This window comes from Pongo abelii, chromosome 3, assembly GCF_028885655.2.
Source record: "Pongo abelii isolate AG06213 chromosome 3, NHGRI_mPonAbe1-v2.0_pri, whole genome shotgun sequence".
Taxonomy (NCBI): Eukaryota; Metazoa; Chordata; class Mammalia; order Primates; family Hominidae; genus Pongo; species Pongo abelii.
This window is the reverse complement of record NC_071988.2, coordinates 130,696,465-130,721,132: the sequence shown is the minus strand read 5'-3', so window position 1 is coordinate 130,721,132 and position 24,668 is coordinate 130,696,465. Positions and strand designations below refer to the sequence as shown.

General features: G+C 39.2%; 1 protein-coding gene across 50 annotated transcripts in view; it reads left to right on the top strand.

The window, feature by feature from the left end:
• The window catches only part of COL25A1 (collagen type XXV alpha 1 chain), a 430,187-nt gene that overhangs the window by 230,036 nt on the left and 175,483 nt on the right, over window positions 1-24,668 (top strand). The gene's annotated exons all lie outside the window — the stretch shown is intronic.

The window sequence follows — 24,668 nt, the reverse complement described above, 5'->3', positions numbered from 1 at the left end:
TTTCATATGTCTGTTGGCTGCATAAATGTCTTCTTTTGAGAAGCGTCTGTTCATATCCTTTGCCCGCTTTTTGATGGGGTTGTTTGTTTTTTTCTTGTAAATTTGTGTAAGTTTTTTGTAGATTCTGGATATTAACCCTTTGTTAGATGAATAGACTGCAAAGATTTTCTCCCATTTTTAGGTTACCTGTTCACTCTGATGATAGTTTCTTTTGATGTGCAGAAGCTCTTTAGTTTAATTAGATCCCATTTGTCTATTTTGCCTTTTGTTGCCATTGCTTTTGGTGTTTTAGTCATGAACTTTTTGCCCATGCCTATGTCCTGAATGGTATTGCCCAGGTTTTCTTCTAGCATTTTTATGATGTTAGGTCTTACATTTAAGTCTTTAATCCACTTAAGTTAATTTTTGTATATGGTGTAAAGAAAGGATCCAGTTTCAGCTTTCAACATATGGCTAGCCAGTTTTCCCAGCACCATGTATTAAATAGGGAATCCTTTCCCTATTGCTTGTTTTTGTCAGGTTTGTCAAAGATCAGTTGGTTGTAGATGTGTGATGTTATTTCTGAGGCCTCTGTTCTGTTCCATTGGTCTATATGTCTGTTTTGGTACCAGTACCATGCTGTTTTGGTTACTGTAGCCTTGTAGTATAGTTTGAAGTCAGGTAGCATGATGCCTCCAGCTTTGTTCTTTTTGCTTAGGATTGTCTTGGCTATTCAGGCTCTTTTTTTATTCCATATGAACTTTAAAGTAGTTTTTTCCAATTCTGTGAAGAAAGTCATTGGTAGCCTGATGGGGATAGCATTGAATCTATAAATTACCTTGGGCAGGATGGCCATTTTCATGATATTGATTCTTCCTATCCATGAGCATGGAATGTTTTTCCATTTGTTTGTGTCATCTTTTATTTCATTGAACAGTGGTTTGTAGTTCTCCTTGAAGAGGTCCTTCACATCCCTTGTAAGTTGGATTCCTAGGTATTTTATTCTCTTTGAAGCAATTGTGAATGGGAGTTCACTCATGATTTGGCTCTCTGTCTATTACTGGTGTATAGGAATGCTTGTGATTTTTGCACATTGATTTTGTATCCTGAGACTTTGCTGAAGTTGCTTATCAGCTTAAGGAGATTTGGGGCTGAGACGATGGGGTTTTCTAAATATACAATCATGTCATCTGCAAACAGGGACAATTTGACTTCCTCTTTTCCTAATTCAATACGCTTTATTTCTTTCTCTTGCCTGATTGCCCTGGACAGTACTTCCAACACTATGTTGATTGGCTGTGGTGAGAGAGGGCATTCTTGTCTTGTGCCGGTTTTCAAAGGGAATGCTTCCAGTTTTTGCCCTTTCAGTATGATATTGCCTGTGGGTTTGTCATAAATATCTCTTATTATTTTGAGATACGTTCCATCAGTACCTAGTTTATTGAGAGTTTTTAGCATGAAGCGCTGTTGAATTTTGTCTAAAGCCTTTTCTGCATCTATTGAGATAATCGTGTGGTTTTTGTCGTTGGTTCTGTTTACTTGATGGATTATGTTTATTGATTTGTGTATGTTGAACAAGCCTTGCATGCCAGGGATGAAGCCCACTTGATCACGGTGGATAAGCTTTTTGAGGTGCTGCTAAATTCGGTTTGCCAGTATTTTATTGAAGATATTTGCACTGATGTTCGTCAGGTATATTGGACTAAAATTCTCTTTTTTGTGTCTCTACCAGGCTTTGGTATCAGGATGATGCTAGCCTCATAAAATGAGTTAGGGAGGATTCCCTCTTTTTCTATTGATTGAAATAGTTTCAGAAGGAATGGCACCAGCTCCTCTTTGTACCTCTGGTAGAATTCGGCTGTGAGTCCGTCTGGTCTTGGACTTTTTTTGGTTGGTAGGCTATTAATTATTGTCTCGATTTCAGAGCCTGTTATTGGTCTATTCAGAGATTCAACTTCTTCCTGGTTTAGTTTTGGGAGGGTGTATGTGTCCAGGAATTTATCCATTTCTTCTAGATTTTCTAGTTTATTTGCATAGAGCTGTTTATAGTATTCTCTGATGGTAGTTTGTATTTCTGTGGGATCAGTGGTGATATCCCCTTTATCATTTTTTATTGCATCTATTTGATTCTTCTTTTTCTTCTTTATTAGTCTTGCTAGCAGTCTATCAATTTTGTTGATCTTTTCAAAAAAACAGCTGCTGGATTCATTGATTTTTTTGAAGGGTTTTTTGTGTCTCTATCTCCTTCAGTTCTGTGATCTTAGTTATTTCTTGCCTTCTGGTAGCTTTTGAATTTGTTTGCTCTTGCTTCTCTAGTTCTTTTAATTGTGATGTTAGGATGTTGATTTTAGATTTTTTCTGCTTTCTCTTGTGGGCATTTAGCGCTATAAATTTCCCTCTACACACTGCTTTAAATGTGTCCCAGTGATTCTGGTACATTGTGTCTTTGTTCTCATTGGTTTCAAAGAACGTCTTTATTTCTGCCTTCATTTCGTTGTTTACCCAGTAGTCATTCAGGAGCAGGTTGTTCAGTTTCCATGTAGTTCTGTGGTTTTGAGTGAGTTTCTTAATTCTGAGTTCTAATTTGATTGCACTGTGGTCTGAGAGACAGTTTGTTGTGATTTCTGTTCTTTTACATTTGCTGAGGAGTGTTTTAGTACCAATTATGTGGTTAATTTTGGAATAAGTACAATGTGGTGCTGAGAAGAATGTATATTCTGTTGATTTGGGGTGGAGAGTTCTGTAGATGTCTATTAGGTCTACTTGATCCGGAGCTGAGTTCACATCCTGGATATCCTTGTTAACCTTCTGTCTTGTTGATCTGTCTAATATTGACAGTGGGGTGTTAAAGTCTCCCATTATTATTGTGTGGGAGTCTAAGTCTCTTTGTAGGACTCTAAGGACGTGCTTTATAATTCTGGGTGCTCCTGTATTGGGTGCATATATATTTAGGATAGTTAGCTCTTCATGTTGCATTAATCCCTTTACCATTATGTAATGGCCTTCTTTGTGTCTTTTGATCTTTGTTGTTTTAAAGTCTGTCTTATCAGAGATCAGGATTGCAACCTCTCCTTTTTTTTTGCTTTCCATTTGCTTGGTAGATCTTCCTCCATCCCTTTATTTTGAGCCTATGTGTCTTTGCATGTGAGATGGGTCTCCTGAATGCAGCACACCAATGGGTCCTGACTCTTTATCCAATTTGCCAGTCTGTGTCTTTTAATTAGGGCATTTAGCCCATTTACATTTAAGGTTAATATTGTTATGTGTGAATTTGATCCTGTCATTATGATGTTAGCTGGTTATTTTTCCCGTTAGTTGATGCAGTTTCTTCTTAGCATCGACGGTCTTTACAATTTGTCATGTTTTTGCAGTGGCTGGTACTGGTTGTTCCTTTCCATATTTAGTGCTTCCTTCAGGAGCTCTTGTAAGGCAGGCCTGGTGGTGACAAAATCTCTCAGCATTTCCTTGTTTGTAAAGGATTTTATTTCTCCTTCACTTATGAAGCTTATTTTGGCTGGACATGAGATTCTGGGTTGAAAATTCTTTTCTTTAAGAATGCTGAATACTAGCCCCCCACTCTCTTCTGGCTTATAGGGTTTCTGATGAGAGATCCACTGTTAGTCTGATGGGCTCCGCTTTGTGGGTAACCCGACCTTTCTCTCTGGCTGCCCTTAACATTTTTTCATTCATTTCAACCTTGGTGAATCTGACAATTATGTGTCTTGGGTTGCTCTTCTCGAGGTGTATCTTTGTGGTGTTCTAATATTTCCTGAATTTGAATGTTGGCCTGCGTTGCTAGGTTGGGGAAGTTCTCCTGGATGACATCCTGAAGAGTGTTTTCTTACTTGGTTCCATTCTCCCGTCACTTTCTGGTACACCAATCAAATGCATATTTGGTCTTTTCACATAGTCCCATATTTCTTGGAGGCTTTGTTCGTTTCTTTTCATTCTTTTTTCTCTAATCTTGTCTTCTCACTTTATTTCATTGATTTGACCTTCAATCACTGATATCCTTTCTTCCACTTCATTGAATCAACTATTGAAGCTTGTGCATGCATCACGAAGTTTTTGTGCCATGGTTTTCAGCTCCATCAGGTCATTTAAGCTCTTCTCTACACTGATTATTCTAGTTAGCCATTCATCTAACCTTTTGTCAAGGTTTTTAGCTTCCTTGTAATGGGTTAAAATATGCTTCTTTAGCTCGGAGAAGTTTGTTATTACTGACCTTCTGAAGCCTACTTCTGTTAACTCGTCAAACTCATTCTCCATCCAGTTTTGTTCCCTTGCTGGCGACGAGCTGTGATCCTTTGGAGGAGAAGAGGCACTCTGTTTTTTGGAATTTTCAGCTTTTCTGTTCTGGTTTCTTCCCATCTTTGTGGTTTTATCTACCTTTGGTCTTTGATGTTGGTGACCTAGAGATGAAGTTTTGGTGTGGATGTCCCTTTTGTTGATGTTGATGCTATTCCTTTCTGTTTGTTAGTTTTCCTTCTGACAGTCAGGCCCCTCAGCTGCAGGTCTGTTGGAGTTTGCTGGAGGTCCACTCCAGACCCTGTTTGCCTGGGTATCACTAGCAGAGGCTGCAGAACAGCAAATATTGCTGCCTGATCCTTCCTCTGGAAGCTTCGTCCCAGAGGGGCACCCGCCTGTATGAAGTGTCTGTCGGCCCCTACTTGGAGGTATTTCCCAGTCAGGCTACCCGGGTGTCAGGGACCCGCTTGAGGCAGCAGTCTGTCCCTTCTTGGAGCTCGAACGTCGTTCTGAGAGAACCACTGCTCTCTTCAGAGCTGTCAGACAGGGACGTTTAAGTCTGTAGATGCTGTCTGCTGCCTTTTGTTCTACTATGCCCTGCCCACAGAGGTAGAATCTATAGAGGCAGTAGGCCTTGCTGACTCTGGTGGGCTCTGCCCATTTGGTTCTTCCCAGCCACTTTGTTTACACTGTGAGCTACTCAAGCCTCAGCAATGGTGGACGCCCCTCCCCCCGTCAAGCTGCAGCCTTGCAGGTCAATCTCAGACTTCTGCACTAGCAGTGAGCAAAGCTCCATGGGCATGGGACCGGCTGTGCCAGGCACGGGAGAGCATCTTCTGTTCTGCCGGTTGTTAAGACTGTGGGAAAAGTACAGTATTTGGTCAGGAATGTACCGTTTCACCAGGTGCAGTCTGTCATGTCTTCCCTTGGCTAGGAAAGGGAAATCCCCAGACCCCTTGAGCTTCCCGGGTGAGGCGATGCCCCTCCCTGCTTCAGCTAGCCCTCCATGGGCTGCATCCACTGCCCAACCAATCCCAGTGAGATGGACCAGGTACCTCAGTTGGAAATGCAGAAATCACCTGTCTTCTGTGTCAATCTTGCTGGGAGCTGCAGAGCAGAGCTGTTCCTATTTGGCCATCATGGAAGCAACCTCCCCTCTGCCCCTTTTCTCTCTTTCTTAATAGATTTTCTGATCTTCAAAGGCAGAATCTATGCTTTCTTTCACTGTTAGTATCCCCCACAACACCTAATTTCTTTTCTTTTTTTTTTTTTTCGAGACGGAGTTTCACTCTTACTGCCCAGGTTGGAGTGCAGTGGCACGATCTCGGCTCACTGCAACCTCTGCCTCCTGGGTTCAAGCAATTCTCCTGCCTCAGCCTCTCGAGTAGCTGGGATTACAGGAACCTACCACCAAGCCCAGCTAATTTTTGTATTTTTAGTAGAGATGGGGTTTCATCATGTTGGCCAGGCTAGTCTCAAACTCCTGACCTCAGGTGATCCACCCTCCTCCGCCTCCCAAAGTGCTGGGATTACAGGCGTGAGTCACTGCACCTGGCTTACCTAATTTATTTTCTTGCACATGGTGGAAGTTCAATGAATATTACTGAGTTGTGAATGGTACATATGAGTGCTTTAGGAAAAGGAAGTTGAGGGAAAGAGAAAACTATTAGCTTTTTATAATTGGAAATGCCCTAGCCCATTGTGTATGAATGGATAAAGAAAATATCATATGTTTACACAACGGAATACTATTCAGCCTTAAAAAGAGAAGGAAATCCTGTCATTTGCAACAACGTGGATGAACCTGGAAGACATTATGCTAAGTGAAATAAGCCAGGCACAGAAAGATAAATACCTCGTGTTCTCATGCATATGTGGAATCTAAAAATGTTGATCTTACAGAAGCAGAGGGTACAATGGCAGTTATCAGCAGATGGCAGGGTTTGGGGTGGGAGTGTGGGATGATGTTGTTCAAAGGATACAAAATTCCAGCTAGGAGGAATAAGTTTAAGAAATCTATGGTACAACATGGTGACTACAGTTAATAACAATATACTGTATTCTTGGAAGATGCTAAGATTGGATGTTAAGTGTTCTCACCACAACATGATAATCATGTCAGGTAATGCATATGTTTTGTTATTTAGCTAGATTTGGTCATTCTACAATGTATATATACTTCTGAACATCATGTTGTACATGAAAAATGCATATAATTTTTATTTCATTTAGCCTTGACTTGAGACTCAGAATACATATAATTTTCTCTATCAATTAAAAATAGAATAATAATTAAGAACAAAAAAATAACAAAACAAACAAAATATAATGACCTAGTCAGTAGTATCATGTGTCATAAATAGTGCCATTTAAATGACATCTCTGTGGTTCCTAAGCCCTGAGATTTTACTGAACACTTAGCAGTTTCAATAACTTGCTTCCACATGGTTTGGAGTATGGATACCTTTGTTTCCTTCATTATAGTAGTTTATTTATATTGATATTTAATCTTTGGTGAAAATGAACAGTACTAACCCAGGGCCATACTTACGTTATGTTATGTTATTTTATTTTGTAACAATTTATTTGTGGGGTCTGAGGCTTGGCTTTCTTGGGACTGTCATAGAAAGCAGTTCATGGTGGTTGTTTATAACCACACATTGCTTAGATATCAATATTCTTCCACTAATAAAGACTTTGATACAAATTGTAGAAGCTAGTTATATTTTAAAACTGTCTCAGGATTCTATCCTGTATTCTTTACAAAGATCTATTGACCATGACTTTGGCCCAAATAACCCCATCAGTATCTTCAACAGAGGATAGTGAAATAGTGGGACATTGTATTAATTAGGCCTTCCATACTAAGGCCATTTCTTTTGCATAAAATTGTTAGTTTCAAAGCCTCATAACTCTCTTTTGGAGTTTCATAAACATAAAGGAGATATAATTCCCTTAGGAATTTGGAGAACTAAAGTGTTATGCGTGTTGTAATTCTGTATTACTCAGTGAGAAAAAAATGTGAGAGAAACCACAAGCAAGTACCATCAGACAACTGCACACAGGGGCTTGAGGCTGCCATTTGTACTTTTCAGATGCTCTTGAAAAGAAGTGGAGGATGTCACTTTGCCTTTTCCCCCAAATCTTTCTTTGCTTCCTTCTGTGTGTGTGTGTTCTAATCATTAATTTCATTTCACAGTATTTTACTAAAATTTACAAAACTCAAGCTGTGTGTGCCTTAAAAAGGAATTATTCCTGAATAAAATATTATATTTTGGGGCAGTATTTAACTTTCTATTCGTATGTTTTTAATTATATACTAAGCTCCTTCTAACCTAACACTTTAGAAATTCCCATATTTCATGTTTGTGTTCCAATCCAGCCTTTTTCAGATCATATAGCCTGACTTAGGGGCAGGGATGGAAGTAAATATACATTCTCCAAGAAATTCAAAAAGCATGTGCCTTTGCATGCATATGTGTGCATGTGTGTGCAGAAAGTATTTTGCTCACTGCACAATAGAACTGTCATATTAAACTAAGAATGTAGTCTATCCCAAAGAAATCATGATAGACTTGCAAAGTATTATCATTTTCTGTTATATTATTTTATGTGGTGGTTACATTATAAAGAGAATGATAATAAAAGTCTTAATATATTAGAATTTTTGATGTTTTATGAAGCAGATGGTTAATATAATATGAAAAACTCCATTGTACTCCAGATAGTTTATGTTTTTAAGAGTACACATGGTATAACGGCTTATGTATTTTACTATAATCCATAGTTCATTGTTTTTAACATGATTATTTGTGTATTTAAATGGTGTAGTATCATCTTAGAGTTTAACTTTATCTTAGAATTTTTCTCACTGAAGTTAGCTGAAGAATTTCTATTGCCTACTTTATGTTATGTTTTCTAATATATTCCTCTCAATTCTGCCTGAATAAAGGTGAATAACACGTAGCATTTCATGAATAATTAACTTAGTCCAACAATGTTTTACATCTGTGGAAGCTGTTATCACTCCCTGAATTTACTAATTATTGCATCTTTATACAATACTGAGCTATAGAAAATGCACAATAAATTTCTGTTAAATAAATGTATATATTTAATCATTCAGATTTAATGATAATTTTATATGCATTTGATGATGAAATTCTGAGCCTACTGAAAATATCAGCTTTTAGCAGTCTGGTTGTACCATAGCATATGAAGCACATACAGGGTGAAGGGTATGGGCTCCAGGGGTAGGTACCTGGGTTTAAGTTGTGGCCTACCACTTATGAGCTGTATGACTTTGGACAAGTTAACTTTTTTCCTTCAGTTTTTCAATGTAAAATGAAAATAGTTGGTTTAACTTAATACATGACCTATTGAAGCACTTAAAACAGTGTATTGGCACACATATATAGCTGTTACTAGTAAAGGCATATTTATGCACATGTAAACACCCACATATATACCTTCTCACATAAGCACTCATACTGAGATAGAGCCATAATGACTTGATATTGCCCTTAGAGGTAGTACTTTACTTGCTGGATAAACACTTAATATAATAATAACCTCAAAGTAGATAGATTTTTTGGGATAAATAATTCAATATTAAAGTTAAGAAATAATGAAGCAACTATCACTGTTAGATATGGTTATAGCACAAGACCCTCTATGTAAATAAACATTTATGTGCACATGGTGTGTATAATTTTCTTTAAAGAGAGCAAAGAGTTTTAGTTCAAAATGTTCTTCAGTGAAGTAAGATTAATTCACTTTGAAATATTTCAAACTTTAAAAATTTTACTTATAAATTTTGTGATGTATATTATTTCTGTAGATATAATTTCACATATATATTTTTATGGATTCTTTTGTTTGAGATATATATATATATATATATTTTTTTTTTTTTTTTTTGAGATGAAGTTTTGCTCTTGTTGCCCAGGCTGGAGTGCAGTGGTGTGATCTCAGCTCACTGCAACCTCCACCTCCCAGGTTCAAGCGATTCTCCTGTCTCAGCCTTCTGAGTAGCTGGGATTACAGCCCCGCCACTACACCTGGCTAATTTTTGGTATTTTTAGTAGAAACGGGGTTTTACCATGTTGTACAGGCTGGTTTCAAACTCCTGACCCCAAGTGATCCGCCCACCTTGGCCTCCCAAAGTGCTGGGATTACGGGCGTAAGCCACTGTGCCCGGCGTATTTGGTAATTTTTATATCCTAGCCAAAATTCTTGATAGGCTAACTTTATTTTCTCTCTAAGCATCTTCAGACATTTCAACTGATACCACATTTTAAATATATACTTATTTTTTGGAGAGTAGAGAGATTAAAATGGGGAATGCTATATGATAGTAGTTAGAAAAAGAGTTCCAGAAACATTTTGTTCTGTTTTCTTTCTTTTGGGTAGGGCATGCTTAAATCTTGTTAGCACAGTGAGTGTAGCAGAGTCTAATCTTTCACCAAGTTAATGTTAGCCTATACACTTTAAGGTTTGTTTTTTGTCTCTCCAAATGATCAGTATATCCAGTGCTAATTATTGGAACTCTTAAATCAGGCGGAATTGATCCCAGTAATTCAAAATTAGTAAATTTTATTTTAATAAAAAATACGCAGAATTGAAGACAAGTCAAAGTTGATGTATCCTTAATCGATATAGTCAAGTAAACATCGTCAATTATCATTTTGCTTAGAAGAGTTATAGCACACCTTCCTTGAAACCTCTTACCTGGCAACCTAAGCTATGGGGCTATTTGAAAAAAAATAAACATAGTAGAATTTTTCATTTGTGAAGGAAACATTACTACTTGCAATAAGCTCAGCACCACCATTGACATTTGTGCACACTGTGCACTGCGCAAAGCAGCTCAGCCAAGGGGCAGGCACAGTTTGAAATCCAGCTTCTGCTCCACTTGCCTAGCTGGGAGTCTGGCAGGGAGCTTCATCTGGATGGAAGCCTCCTCTAACTGATCCAGTCCCAATTTGGGCCAGAAGGACCCTGAATAAAGTGCATGCAGTTTACTCAGAAGAAAACTACGAAGTCTTTGTGGTGAACATAATGATCTGAGATGAGAATAGGACATCCAGGAGCAGATGTAGAGTGGTCAGCAGGCAGAGTCCTGGAGAGAGGCCACAGTGGGATAGAGTGGACAAGTAGTAGCTGACACTGTGGAAATAAAGGGGATCCCCAGACAGTGCGTACAGGGGAAGAAAAGACAGAATGAGGGTAGGGTTAATTATGAATTGCAGAAGATGGAAAGGTCCAGGGAAGGAAATTGAGAAAGCCCCATTAGTCGAAGACCCAGAGGAAAAGTGTTGCCAGTGAAGCTAAGGGAGGAATGGTGAGCATGTGAAATGTTGTTACTGGGTTTGCAAGTAGAAAGTTATTCAGTATCTTCAGTAGCCTGGTGGTTTTCAGTGCAGCATTTGCCATGGTTTCAGGAGTGACTCGTTATTGAAAATGTAGGGGGAATGAAAACAGAATAACTCTTTTTAAAACTTTGAAGTCACAGGGAGGAGGGAAACAGGAGCCAAAAATGTATGCCTGTGTTTGAGATATGAGAAAAACATTTCATTGAATACTGTTCATTTCCTCTCCAGGAGACTGTGCAAAGTTTTTATTCTTTCTTCTATTAACTCTTCTGACCTAGTGTCATGAGTCAACACATGAGAAATTGTAGTCACCCCAAAAGGCACAATTTCTAGTTGAACTCTATCCTCATAAGCACTCATTGGAAGCATGTTGGGTACACAGATATCTGTGTCTTAAAAAATACTAATTTTGGTCCTGATGTATTGTTAAAGGCCTTTGTTGCAGAAAATATGCTAATGTATTTAATTGGATATTTACCATGTATAAGGCACAAAGCTACACATTTGAGAGAAAGGGAGTGGAAGTAATATTTACAGAAAACCCTGCATTCTTTTAATTACTCTCTACAACTTGCATATGAGGTAATTATTCTTTGCTCTAGGTTACAGATGTGGAAACTGAGGCTCAGAGAGGTTAAGTCATTTGCCAAAGGTCACATGGTAGTATATATTAAAGCCTCCAAAGTCAGTGTTTGTTATATTTCCCCATGTACCTCTTTTCCTACCCTCAAGGGCCCTGGTATTTTATTAAGAAACAAATCTTATTCCCAGCTAAGTTTCATAAAAGTGACACAAGTGTTTTAGGAGTTCAGAAATAAGGAAAGGACATATTCAAAGGATAGTCTGGTAATGCTTTGGGGAGCAAGATCATGGAGATGAGTCATCAATGATTGCTATAGAGATTGTGAGCTTATGGGGGAGGTGGAGATGGGACTGTACTGCAAAAACAAAATTTTCTTCCAGAAACTCTAAATTCTATGGTTTTTTTTTTTTTTTTTTTCCCAAGTAGCTTCATAGCTCAGGCTTCCAGGTAAGACATTTAAGAAAGGTATGCACGGCCAGGCGCGGTGGCTCACGTGTGTAATCCCAGCACTTTGGGACGCAGAGGCGGGTGGATCACGAGGTCAGGAGTTCAAGATCAGCCTGGCCAAGATGGTGAAACCCTGTCTCTACTAAAAATACAAAAAATTAGCCAGGCGTGGTGGTGGGTATCTGTAATCCCAGCTACTCGGCAGGCTGAGGCAGAGAATTGCCTGAACCCGGGAGGCGGAGGTTGCAGTGAGCAGAGATCACGCCACTGCACTCCAGCCTGGGCGACAGAGCGAGACTCCATCTCAAAAAAAAAAAAAAAAAAAGAAAAAAAAAAGAAAGGTGTGCTCTAACTATTCCAAGCAAGATGACAATTGATAATGTTTATTCAGGAGAAAGAAGGATGTAAGTAAAGATAGAGTGAGAAGACAGAGGGTCATTCTGAGAATAGATGGTATTGAAGACAGACTGGAGGAGAGGCTCCTTGTAGAGAATTGGGGAAGATAAGGCAGTAAAGGAAAATTAGGAGCAGGTTATAGAAGGCTTTGGACACAGGTAGAAGTTAATGCTTTATTTGGCGTGAATGGCAAGAGCATTGTAAAGTAAATTTTTAAATTATATAACTACTATGGGAATGCTCAAAGATTCTCAAAAGGAGGAGAAAATAGTATCATAAATTGACCTAGACCTATCACCCAGCCTCAAGAAACATCAATTGCTAATCTTACTTTTATGAATCCCTTTCCTCTCATTTATTTTGTTTTGTTTAGTTTTTGCTGGTATATTTTAAAGCAAAGCTTAGATATTATGTTGTTATATTTACAAATACTGAAATATGAATCTCTAACTGATAGAGGCTTTGGAAAACATAACCATCATTTTATCATCAAACCTAATACAATTAACAGTAATTTCTTAATATCAACACTCAGTCCATATTTAAATTTCACCAATTGTCTCAAAAATGTCTTTTTACAGATGTTTTGTTAGAACCAAGACCCAAAGCCTGCACTTGGCATTTAATTATTAACACTCTTCAGTCTTTCTTATTCTATAGTGGTCTTCCTTCCCCTTATTATTTCATGAAATCAGTTTTTCTAGGACATTTATTCTATATTTAGAGTGTCCCACATTCTGGATTTGTCTAATTACTTCCTTGTGGTATTATTTAACTTGTTCCCCTATGTTCTCTATTTTATTTAAACTACAGGTTACATTCAGAAGATTGAGTAGGTTTGGCTCAATTTTTAGGAAAACCTGTAATAAATGTATAGTATAATTCTTAGTTCATTATATCAAGAAGTCCATAAAGTTTGGTTGATCAGGAGGTCAAGGTATGTTGACCTGATACCCAGCAACCTTTCACCAAATACATCTATTGAAGATTGTTGTCTATGGCAACTTTTTCATTGTAGATTACAAAATGGGCCCCTGAAGTTCTTTGAGCTGAGGAATGATATGCTCAGCAATGTGCTTTAGAAAAATTAATCTGACAAAAGTATGTAGGGTGGAGTAGAAGAGGTAAGGCCAACGGAGGCTTGTAGATTATTCCAGTTATCCAGGAATAAGGGTGCAACAAACATGAAAAGATGGCCAAAGATTCAAGGGATTTTGTGGAAAATGAAATCTATAGGACTTGGCAATAGATTAAGTTAAGTGAATCAAATATAATACTCAGCTTTTAGGCTTGGAGGAGCAGTACTGTGTTTAACAAGAATAGGAAAAATAGGAAAGTCAAGAATCATGAATGGCTTGCAACAGAAATTGAGAAATTTGGTTTGAGAATGTTGAATTTGAGCTGATGATAGTATATGTTGGCTTATACATCTAGTGACCAGTTGAGAATGCAGGATTGCAGCTTAAAAAAGAATTTAGGACATAAGTCAGGTAATAATTATAGCCTTAAGGGTATATATTTCATAGCTAATGAGGGAAGTAGAGTAAAAAACAAAAAAGGTTTAGACACAAATTTGGGCAATCTGAATGTTTACAGGTTTTGTCAACCCCATCTTCTCAAAACTCCAGTTTATTTGGTTTTAGTTTCACCAGAGATAACTCCTCTCTTGTGCCTGGAGGACTGGCTCAGCAGTTTTCCTTCCCATAGTTCAGCTTTCTTCTTCCTAATGGAAAGAAATGTGCCCAAGATCAGTATGTATTTCAACTCATGTTTCTTTATTTTTCCCAAAACAGACTATAAAAATATGATGTCTATTCTGCTACCTCCCCTTCTGTCCTCCAATTCAACTTCCTTTCTATGCCCAATCTATTATTTAGGGAGACAGGAAGAAGACAAGACATTAAAATGAGGAAGTAATGGGCAAAGGCAGCTTTGCTTCCCCTTGTCTTTAGGAGAGGGTGAAGGAACATGTTCGAAGAGCATGGAGGAGAATCCAAGGTAATGGGAATGATTGAAGAGACAAGTGAGAAAAAGAGTAACTGGGGCAAGGCTGGGGAGGAGGCACAGAAGTGGGTAGGTACAGTGTCCTTCACTCCACAGAGAGAAGGATGAAAGTACAGAAGACTCTGAAGATGGGGAGTGTGGTAGTTGTAGAAGCTCATATTAAAAGCCTTTGATCACCTTAGGCATCAACTGAAAAGGAGGGAGATGCAATATACATTGGAAGAAGGAGAATGGTAGACAAGCCCTGAGAGTCAGACTCTCCTAGCCTCATCTGAGAGTCATTTTTTAGTTCCTTCTGAGTATCTCTTTAGACTCCAAGGAACATCCTACCCTTATCCTGTGTTGTGCTCAGCGGCCCTTCATAAAACCTATATTGCTCTATATACTGAGAGGTGACAGCGTGCTGGCAGTCCTCACAGCCCTCGCTCTCTCTTGGCGCTTCCTCTGCCTGGGCTCCCACTTTGGCGGCACTTGAGGAGCCCTTCAGCCTGCTGTTGCACTGTGGGAGCCCGTCTCTAGGCTGGCCAAGGCCGGAGCTGGCTCCCTCAGCTTGCGGGGAGGTGTGGAGGGAGAGGCCTGGGCTGGAACAGGGGCTGTGCGCGGTACTTGCGGGCCAGCGTGAGTTCCGGGTGGGCGTGGGATCAGCGAACCCCGCACTCAGAGCAGCCGGCTGGCCCCACCTGCCCCGGGCAGTGAGGGGCTTAGCTCCTGGGCCAGCAGCTGCTATGCTCAATTTCTCGCTGGGCCTTAGCTGCCTTCCCGTGGGGCAGGGCTCGGGACCGGCAGCCCGCCATGCGTGAGCCTCCCCCCCCGCACCCCCCTTGTGGGCTCCTGTGCGGCCCGAGCCTCCCCGACCAGCGCCGCCCCCCGCTCTAGAGCGCCCAGTCCCATCGACCACCCAAGGGCTGAGGAGTGCGGGCACAGGGTGCTGAACTGGCAGGCAGCTCCACCTGCAGCCCAGGTGCGGGATCCACTGGGTGAAGCCAGCTGGGCTCCTGAGTCTGGTGGGGAGGTGGAGAACCTTTATGTCTAGCTAAGGGCGTGTAAATACACCAATCAGCACTCTGTATCTAGCTCAAGGTCTATAAACACACCAATCAACACCCTGTGTCTAGCTCAGGGTTTGTGAATGCACCAATGGACACTCTGTATCTAGCTCCTCTGGTGGGGACTTGGAGAACCTTTATGTCTAGCTCAGGGATTGTAAATACACCAATCGGCACTCTGTATCTAGCTCAAAGTTTGTGAACACACCAATCAGCACCCTGTGTCTAGCTCAGGGTTTGTGAATGCACCGATCGACATTATGTATCTAGCTACTCTGGTAGGGACTTGGAGAACCTGTGTCCATTCTCTGTATCTAGCCAATCTGGTGGAGACATGGAGAACCTTTGTGTCTAGCTCAGGGATTGTAAATACACCAATCGGCACTCTGTATCTAGCTTAAGGATTGTAAACACACCAATCAGCACCCTGTGTCTAGCTCAGGGTTTGTGAATGCACCAATCGACATTCTGTATCTAGGTACTCTGGTGGGGACTTGGAGAACCTTTGTGTCGACACTCTGTATCTAGCTAATCTGGTGGGGACGTGGAGAACCTTTGTGTCTAGCTCAGGGATTGTAAATGCACCAATCAGCACCCTGTCAAAACAGACCACTCAGCTCTACCAATCAGCAGGATGTGGGTGGGGCCAGATAAGAGAATAAAAGCAGGCTGCGGGAGCCAGCAGTGGCAACCCGCTGGGGTTCCTTTCCACACTGTGACGGCTTTGTTCTTTTGCTCTTTGCAATAAATCCTGCTGCTGCTCACTCTTTGGGTCCACACTGCCTTTATGAGCTGCAACACTCACCGCGAAGGTCTGCAGCTTCACTCCTGAAGCCAGCAAGACCACGAACCCACCGGGAGGAATGAACAACTCCAGACGCACCGCCTTAAGAGCTGTAACACTCACTGCCAAGGTCCGCAGCTTCGCCCCTGAGCCAGCGAGACCACGAACCCACCAGAAGGAAGAAACTCCGAACACATCCGAACATCAGAAGGAACAAACTCCAGACGCACCACCTTAAGAGCTGTAACACTCACTGCGAGGGTCCGCGGCTTCATTCTTGAAGTCAATGAGACCAAGAACCCACCAATTCTGGACACAATACTACTGCAAATGATGCAAAGAATCGAACTGACTGGCAAACAATGTTTCTTAAGTAGCCGGGGTAAAATTATGTTGGGACAAATATATTAGGAAACATGCTGAAATCGATGATTATAGATTAAACCCAAGGTATAAACATGAACATATCTCTGAATACATTTGAATCGTGTTGAGGACAGTAAGAGCATTGTAAGATAGATTGCACCATTAGCTGTAAAATCACAGGGCTACTAGGGCATTAAAAGCAAGTTGATACTTTCTTTCGACAAAAGGAATGTTTAGGATTCCAAGTCTTTCACCATGGAGTTCATTTTATTTGACCTCTTAAAAATAAGTTAAAAAAAAAAATCAAAGTTAAACAAAGAAGTTTGAGCAATTTCTTAAAACATTTAAGGCAAGGAATGATGCTAAGAAGAAGGGCTCCCTTGGTTTTGATTGGCGGGAGCGGTAATTTGACTGTATTTAATTTGTATTGTGTTAGAAAAGAAAACCAGAGAGAGCGTCCCTGATTCCTGCTGTTTTATAAGCCTTTAACTCCATTGCGCTACATCAGTCTTACTTTTGAGAGTCCTTTTTTAATGTTTGGTTTTTCTAAATTTTCTTTAGTGCTAGACCCACTAATTGCTTCCTTATGGCAGCTGCTTATGATTTAAGACTGATCATGGGCACATATAGTCTCTTGTTCAGGGCTCAGATGGACATCACAAAAAACCTTATAGTTATGATCTTACTATGGAAAATGCCCAGAAAATAATAGCCGTAAAAATTTGTTTTCTAGTAAATGTGGCTGGTTTTGATATTTTAAAAGTTTCTGTTTATACCCACCTCCTCTGCTTGGTCTCTTTTAATCTTCAGTGCACACTGAAAGGTGTAAAGTCTGAAGCTATAAATCTGTTTATAGCTATAATTCCCTTCCCTGGCTTAGCAGAGTTTGACACTATAATAAACACGGTTCTTCTGCAGCAACGTTGAATCTGGTTCTTCTATAATGCTTTATATGTTACTGTTTTGAACACTGAGAGTTTTATTGCATTCTTTTCTTTCTGGGCCTTTCAATTCAGCAAGAACTGGTTGGGCACCTACTCTATGCTACGGGTGACTAGGTGTTTCTAGGGCCTGATGTTTAGTCTATTTTAATCATAAAAGTAATGTGGTTAAAACTACTACCAAGTTTATTTGTTTTGTTTGGTAATAGTTCCTTAACAATAGAGGTAGACTATATTAGACCTTCATATTCTCGAAATATTTTCACCATCCCTCCAGGACATTTCCCAAGGCATTTTCTTTTGGTTTAGGAAATCAATTATATTTCTTTTTTGTTTTGTTTGTGTGTGTGTATGTGTTTTTTGAGACAGAGTCTCACTCTGTTGCCCAGGCTGGAGTGCAGTGCCATGATCTCAGCTCTCTGCAAGCTCCGCCTCTTTGGTTCAAGCGATTCTCCTGCCTCAGCTTCCTGAGTAGCTGGGATTACAGGCGCATGCCACCATGCCTGGCTAATTTTTGTATTTTTAGTAGAGACGAGGTTTCACCATGTTGGTCAGGCTAGTCTCGAACTCCTGACCTTGTGATCTGCCTGCCTTGGCCTCCTAAAGTGCTGCGTGAGCCACCGCGCCTAGCCAGGAAGTTGACTGTATTTCTTTATCCTCGAGTATCTGAAAAATACATTTTATTTTATGTTTATGATAATTAAAATATTAAAAATATGGAGTGTGTACTTGACAATTACTATTATATTATTGGTAGGGCAGGCATTTTATAAATTGCTTCATGTATAATATTTTATTTTACCCAAACAGTGGGCATTATTTTCCCCATTTTAAGATTAAGAAATTGAGGAACAAAGAGATTAATTAACCATTTAAAGATCACACAGGTGATTGCAGCCAGGATTTCAATCTGCATCTGTTTGACTCCAAAACTTGAGCTCTTAACCACCAAGATACGTTATTTCATGTACTGCATTTTAAAGTAACTCTCAAGTTATACTTTCACTTTTTTTAACTTTTTACTGAAGCATTTAAAAAGATATTAAACACAAGTATCCACAATTTATCTATACTTACATATGGGAACTCCTATGATTTTACATCAGTTTTTTCAGAAAAAGTTATTTTAACTTTAAAATTTTCACATTTGTAGTTCAAGTTATTTGCAAAGTTGAAAGTCTATAAAACAATTTAGTGGTTTGAAGAAGAAATGTCTAAAAAATGTGTGCCGATAAAACAGAAAACTATGTATGAGTTTAAGGTGGAAGTAAATACTCGAAAGAACACATGTTCACATTCTAGTTGGAGGTAAACCTGTACTACATAAAACACTTTTTTTCAGAAGTAGGGCAGATGTATTCTCACCTAAATACCTAGGATCCCTATTTTTCAAGTAAAACACTAGATATTCAATTGTTAATACTATTTGCAATGTGGTTTTCTGCAGTTTTGGAGACCTATTAAGAAACTGTGGTACCAAATTCAGTTTCCTTGTAAGTGTGGGGATTGAGTATGTGTGTTATTGGCACTATGAGTCAAGTTCATCATGCAATTTAGGGAGTAGGCAGTAGAATTGAAGCTTCTATCCTAGTTGTACAAGAGAAAAACAGGATATTCTGCTTCCTCCCTGGGAGATTGTGAACATCGATAATGTTTGCTTGTGCCTGAGCACATCAGAAAGAAGACCCACATCAGACGTGCGGTGACCATTGAGGTTGTGCTGTGCTCCTAGATGACGGCTCGTACAGCAGACTATCTTCTTTATCTTTAAAACAGTAGGAAACTTGTGGAGTTTAAAATAGAGTAATTCCATATTCAGTTTACAGTTGAAAAAGTAGAGGAAAGAAAATGTGATAAAGGTGTCCTCTGTTCAGAAGTTAACACGGAAGAATTGTGGCTTCTGAGGGGAGGCAGTTATGACTACCTCTGTGCTGCTTCTGCTCAATGGTGATGATAGAGAAGGTTTTCTCTCTCCTCAGCTATTTCCAATTAGGCCAGCCGAAGCTGCCAACACTGTGGGTTTGAAATATAACACTAAAACCAGATTAAAACTCTATTTGATTCACTTGGCTGCGGAACTGCTGTGTTTATCTACGTTGAACCAGCTTAGGCCAATGCTTGTCTGCAAATACACTAAATTGTGAACCTTGAAATGAGTAGGACTTGTTAAAACATGTTGACACCTGTCAGTGGCCTCCATGTCCAATCAGTTAACTAGTTTTGTTGATTTTTACTTGAGAAATGTCTCCTGAATCTAGAACTCTCCCTGTGCCTCCACTAGCACAACCTTAATTCAAAGCTTTACCATCTCTGTTTTGGACCAAGGCAAATACTTCCTAAGAATCGCGAACACCCCGTGTTCTCAGAGTTCCGCAAAACAGAGCACACTTCATCTCCGTACTCCTTGTTACATTGATGACAGAACCCAGCCCAAACGCCTGAGTATGGTTAACCAGCCTTTTAAAATCTCTTTCCTGCTATTTTCTATCTCTACTCCCCACATGTTCTTACCACCCTGAACTCCTTTCTCTGACAGAGTGGTGTTTTCTCACAACTGGGCATGTGCATCCCTTCTCCCTGGCCTGCTTCGCTCCTCCTCCCTCCATCTCCTTATTCCTGGATATCTTTCAAGAGCCAGTTCCAATAGCATCTTTTCAACTCCAGCTCTGCCACCTCTTTCTGCTCTGTACTCCCACAACACAGTATTTAGTCCACTGATTGTGATATTTACATGTCCCTCCTCCAGACTCAGAGTACATCGCCTGGCTGATAGTGAGCCAGAAATGCTTAGAGAATGCAGCTTGCTTGTCCTCATATTTCTACAGCAATGAATAGATTAATCAGAAAAGGTTTTGTTATATTTCATGAATAAAAATAAACTATCTATTCTTTCCTGGGATAGAAGTCCTAACCCCGTTCTTATTCCAGGCGCTCGGGCTGCCAAGAATTCCCAGCGTTTGCTCCTTTTCCACTTTTTTCTACCTCAAGCAGAATTTAATTTTGTTTTCATGATTGTCATCTTTTAAAAACTATTCCTGCCTTAGTTTTTTCCAGTTCAAAGGAAGTATAATTTACAGTTCCAGTAAATAAAAAACCAGGATTGGGTTACTCCAGGCCTATGAATATATCTCTCTTTTCCAGCTGTATTTCCATTGCTGTTATGTAGACTGAAATTCAATATTTTTCTGAATGTCATTCATTGTGTCTCTCTTTGTTTTTAGTTTGGTTTTATCATTTAATTGAAATAGACAATAGAGCATAGGAAAAAAGCTAAACCTTAGTTACTTAAACAGAAGTAGATTTGAGGAGACTTAAATTGGTATAGGCCAAAACCCACATTAAAGGCTTTTTACAAATAGAAGGGTGGTTCCTGCAAACTCTGAATGTAAAGCCGTTTGAACAGGGGCTAATTTGAAGTTTGCCACGGAAATTTAGAAATCCTTTGGTAGGAAGTTAATAACATTCCAACAATGCCCTAAAATAAATGTTCTAATTACTAACAACATTAATAAATAAAAACTTTATTAGCACCCTTAAGTACTTATTTATGTAATTAACTTTAGGATTAATTACATAGAACTAATTCAAAAGATCATTTCAAATATTCCTACTTATTTATTAAAGTGGGGCTTATAAAAGATCTGACTATTGGATTCTAGACCAAATCAGGACAAGAGTTCCCAAAAAGGCCTTCTATAGAGCTGTGACTCACTGTTCACTTCCCTATGACTGCTAATTTTACCATCTTTCCTTTCCATTGACCCTAACCTTCTTGGAGCAACAAAGTTTTATCTTCAAATAGTTACCAACCAGCCATTGATACCGTCACCTGAACAATAAATATGTCTACTAAATATTAGATTGTTGAGCTTGGTTTAGTTGGAAACAGCAATGTGCCATTGAAAAATAATTTGTAATTCAAATAGCCATTAATTTTTATTGCTGCCTATCCTTTAGTTAATACTAGTTAGCTTTTTTAACGCTAAAGATTAAAAAAATTAATACCCCAATTTTAATTTTAAAGGCTAATGTTCAAATAAACCTTTCTTTCATTTGTAATTTTTTGACTTAGAAAAGAAGTATGGCTTCTAAATTTTGGAAATATTATACTATCTGTGTTTACTAAGGTAGCCCACTTTGTTCTGCAAATTTAACCCATATTTTCAGTGAAAAGGGTACAATTCGGAAGGAAGAGTGGGATTTCAGTCAGAGCAGAAGAAAACACCTGCTGTTAATCCAAGTGCACAAGTGGGGGCTGGAGCGCCCAAAGCAGCCGCTGCAGCTGTGCATGGAGGTTGACCTCGGCTTTGCTTCTGTCCTAAGCTGGCAGGTGCCAAGACGCCATACTGTCTGCTCAGAAACACCCTCTTTTGAGGTGGCAATATTTATTGCTCAATTGTGGATGCAAATTAAGCATCCTTGCTCAGGGCAAGTTGGCTAAAGAACTCTAGTTGATACGTGGATTTGGCATGAGTAATTGGACTTTGAGGAAAAGGGTTGTCTCTGTTCCTCACTGTCAAATAACTTCACAAAAACTTTGTCCTTAAAGATGCTGTGTAACCTAACAAGGTGCCTTTAGAGGACTGGTACAATGGGAGATGTGGCCTCTGAAATCTCACTGGCAAAAGCAAACAAAAGTTTAAAGAGAAACCTGGGAAGGGGGTGGATATGGAGGCTGGGGAGGTGTCCATAGTAACAGTTGACCTTGATGTAGCTGAATTTTCTAGAGGTCATTTTTTCTTAATGCTACTATGTGGAAACTGTTTGCCTTAGACATTAGGCTATTTAGCTTCTCCAGGACAGGGACCATGTCTTTCTAAATCAGCCTTTCCCAACATATATGTTCCACCAGTGCTTACAGTGTTGCCACACTGTATAGACATTCAACAAATGTGTGTAAAAATCAAAATAAAGTTAACTAACATGCTACTTAAATCAAGACTAGAACCTCAATTGTATTTTTTAAATTTGGTGATATCCTCTCATTCTTCTTTTCTTTGGCTTTCATCTGCCCCACCACAAATAAAATCCTACTTGTATAACCTTAGTAAGCATTTGCATGTGTTAAAAATAATTGAATAAAGTCCTTAAACTTAATTTTCCAGAGATGAACACACAGACTGTACTCACTAATTACTACTTGATTCATGGAAAATAATAAAAATGTTAAAAATTTATTGAAAACAAAAATAATTTTTTCTCTTTCCTCTTTTAACTGGCAAAATGATTTTGGGGGTAAGAGATGAAAAGGTTTTATAAAGTTGATTTCCATTATCTTAGTCCCCTCTGCCCCTCCTCACTCCTCCTCTATTCCCCTTTCTCTCTTTTTGAACTTGAGACGTTGGGACCAGTGTCTGTGACACTGTGGAAAATGCAGTGGGGAGGCATTTTAGATGGCCCTTGTTGAAGGCAGGCACCAGATAGGTATCCTTCTTTCTGAGACTCTAGTTCCAGAGCTGTGTTCCAATACTTTGTGTCAAAACCTCTGCATTTAAAGTCACACATACTGGGTTAAAGTCCTGGCTAACTCACAAGAAGCCTAACGTTGATAGTCTTTGAGTTTCATTTTTGGCATCTGTAAAAGGATTATCATAATACTTATCTCGTTGGATTGTGGAAAAGATTAAATGCAATAACAGGTGAAAAAGTTTCCTGTCAATGGTAAAAGATACAAAGTATAGGACATGATGTAGTTATTAGTAATTTTATGGTAATTTCACAGGTGTTACCAGAAGCGCCACACTGAGAATGAGAATTTTGTGCAGTTACTCTGTAGCTGGTACTTAGCAGAAGGAAATGTTTTAGAAGGTGGAGCATTGCTGCATTCCCACCTGCAGTGACATAGCAGCCTCCACTGGCACCTAGGGTGGGGTACTTTGCTAGAACCTAGGCCTGTTTCCTGTCCAACCTTGTCCTTTTTCCTCAGCCCTGCTGAAAATGGAGGTGAGAGAAGGTGACTCTGAAATGCTCCAGCTCCTCAGGTGGGCTGAAACCAAAACATGACTTTATCTTTAAGAGCTAGAATATTTAACATATCAGTGCCTCTAGAATTAGTATTTCTGTTCAAAGGTAAAGAAAATCTCAGTGAGGCCCAGGAATAGACAGCTGCCCAACAAAATAGAAATTCCTGTAAAGAGCCACATACATAGCATAACTTAACTTATGACAAAGGTAATACTGTACTATAATGGGGAAAAGGTACATTTTCAAGAAATGGTGTTTGGTTAATTTGATATCCACATTTTTAAAAAGCATCTTGACTTCTACCTGACATCATACACAATGAGTTCTTAATAAATTCAGATTTAAGTATGGAAGATAAAATAATGAAGTTTTTGGCTTTTAAAATAAACTTTAGCTAAAAAAATAGCTTCTAAAATAAAATGGAAAGCTCTCTTTATGACATTGAAGTAGGCAAGGATTTCTTAAGTGGAATATAAAAAGGGACAACTATAAAGAATAAAAAATGTTAAATTGAGTTTTATTAAAATTACGAACTCAGAGGTGTTCATCAAAAACACCTCTAAGAGAATGTAAAGGCAGTAAACAAAGTGGGAAAATATATTTGCAGTAAATATATCTGACAAAAGACTCATTCAAAATATATAAATAACTCTACATCTACCTACATACATATGTATAATGTATAATATATAATAAAGAACTCTAGCAAATCAACAGGACAATTCAGTAGGCCAAGGACAAAAGGTGTGAAGAGACACTTTATGAAAAAGGGTGTAAAATGGTCAATAAGTGTATTAAAAGGGAGTTCAATTTACTAATCACTGGGTAAATACATACTAAAACATGATGTGAAATTACTACATCACCACCAGAATGCCTAAAATGAAAAAGATAGAAAATGTCAAGTATTGGTAATATGGGGCAACTGAAATTCTATACATCGCTGATGGGGCTTAAATTGTTAAGAATCACTTTGAAAAACCATTTGGCAGCATCTACTAAAACCAAACATATGTATGGTCTATAACCTAACAGTTCCTTTTCTAGATATACACCCAGCAGAAATGAATATACATTTTCACAAAAGACGTGAATTACTATGTTCATAGCACTTTTTTTTGAGACAGTCTTGCTCTGTTGTCCAGGCTGGAGTGCAGTGGCACAGTCTCAGCTCACCTCAACCTCCACCTCCCAGGTTCAAGCAATTCTCCTGCCTCAGCCTCCCAAGTAGCTGGGATCACAGGCATGCGCAACCACACCCAGCTAATTTTTGTATTTTTAGTAGAGATGTGGTTTCAACCAGGCTGGTCTTGAACTCCTGACCTAAGGTGATCCATCGTCTTTGGCCTCCCCAAGTGCTGGGATTACAGGCGTGAGCCACTGCACCTGGCCATAGCGTATTTTTATAATAGCCAAGATCTAGAAACTCCTGGAAACAAATGGCTGCCAACAGTGGAATGAGTAAGTAAATGATGATATAGTCATACAGTGGAGTATTATAAAGCAGTAAGAACAATCTACAACTACACACAAAAT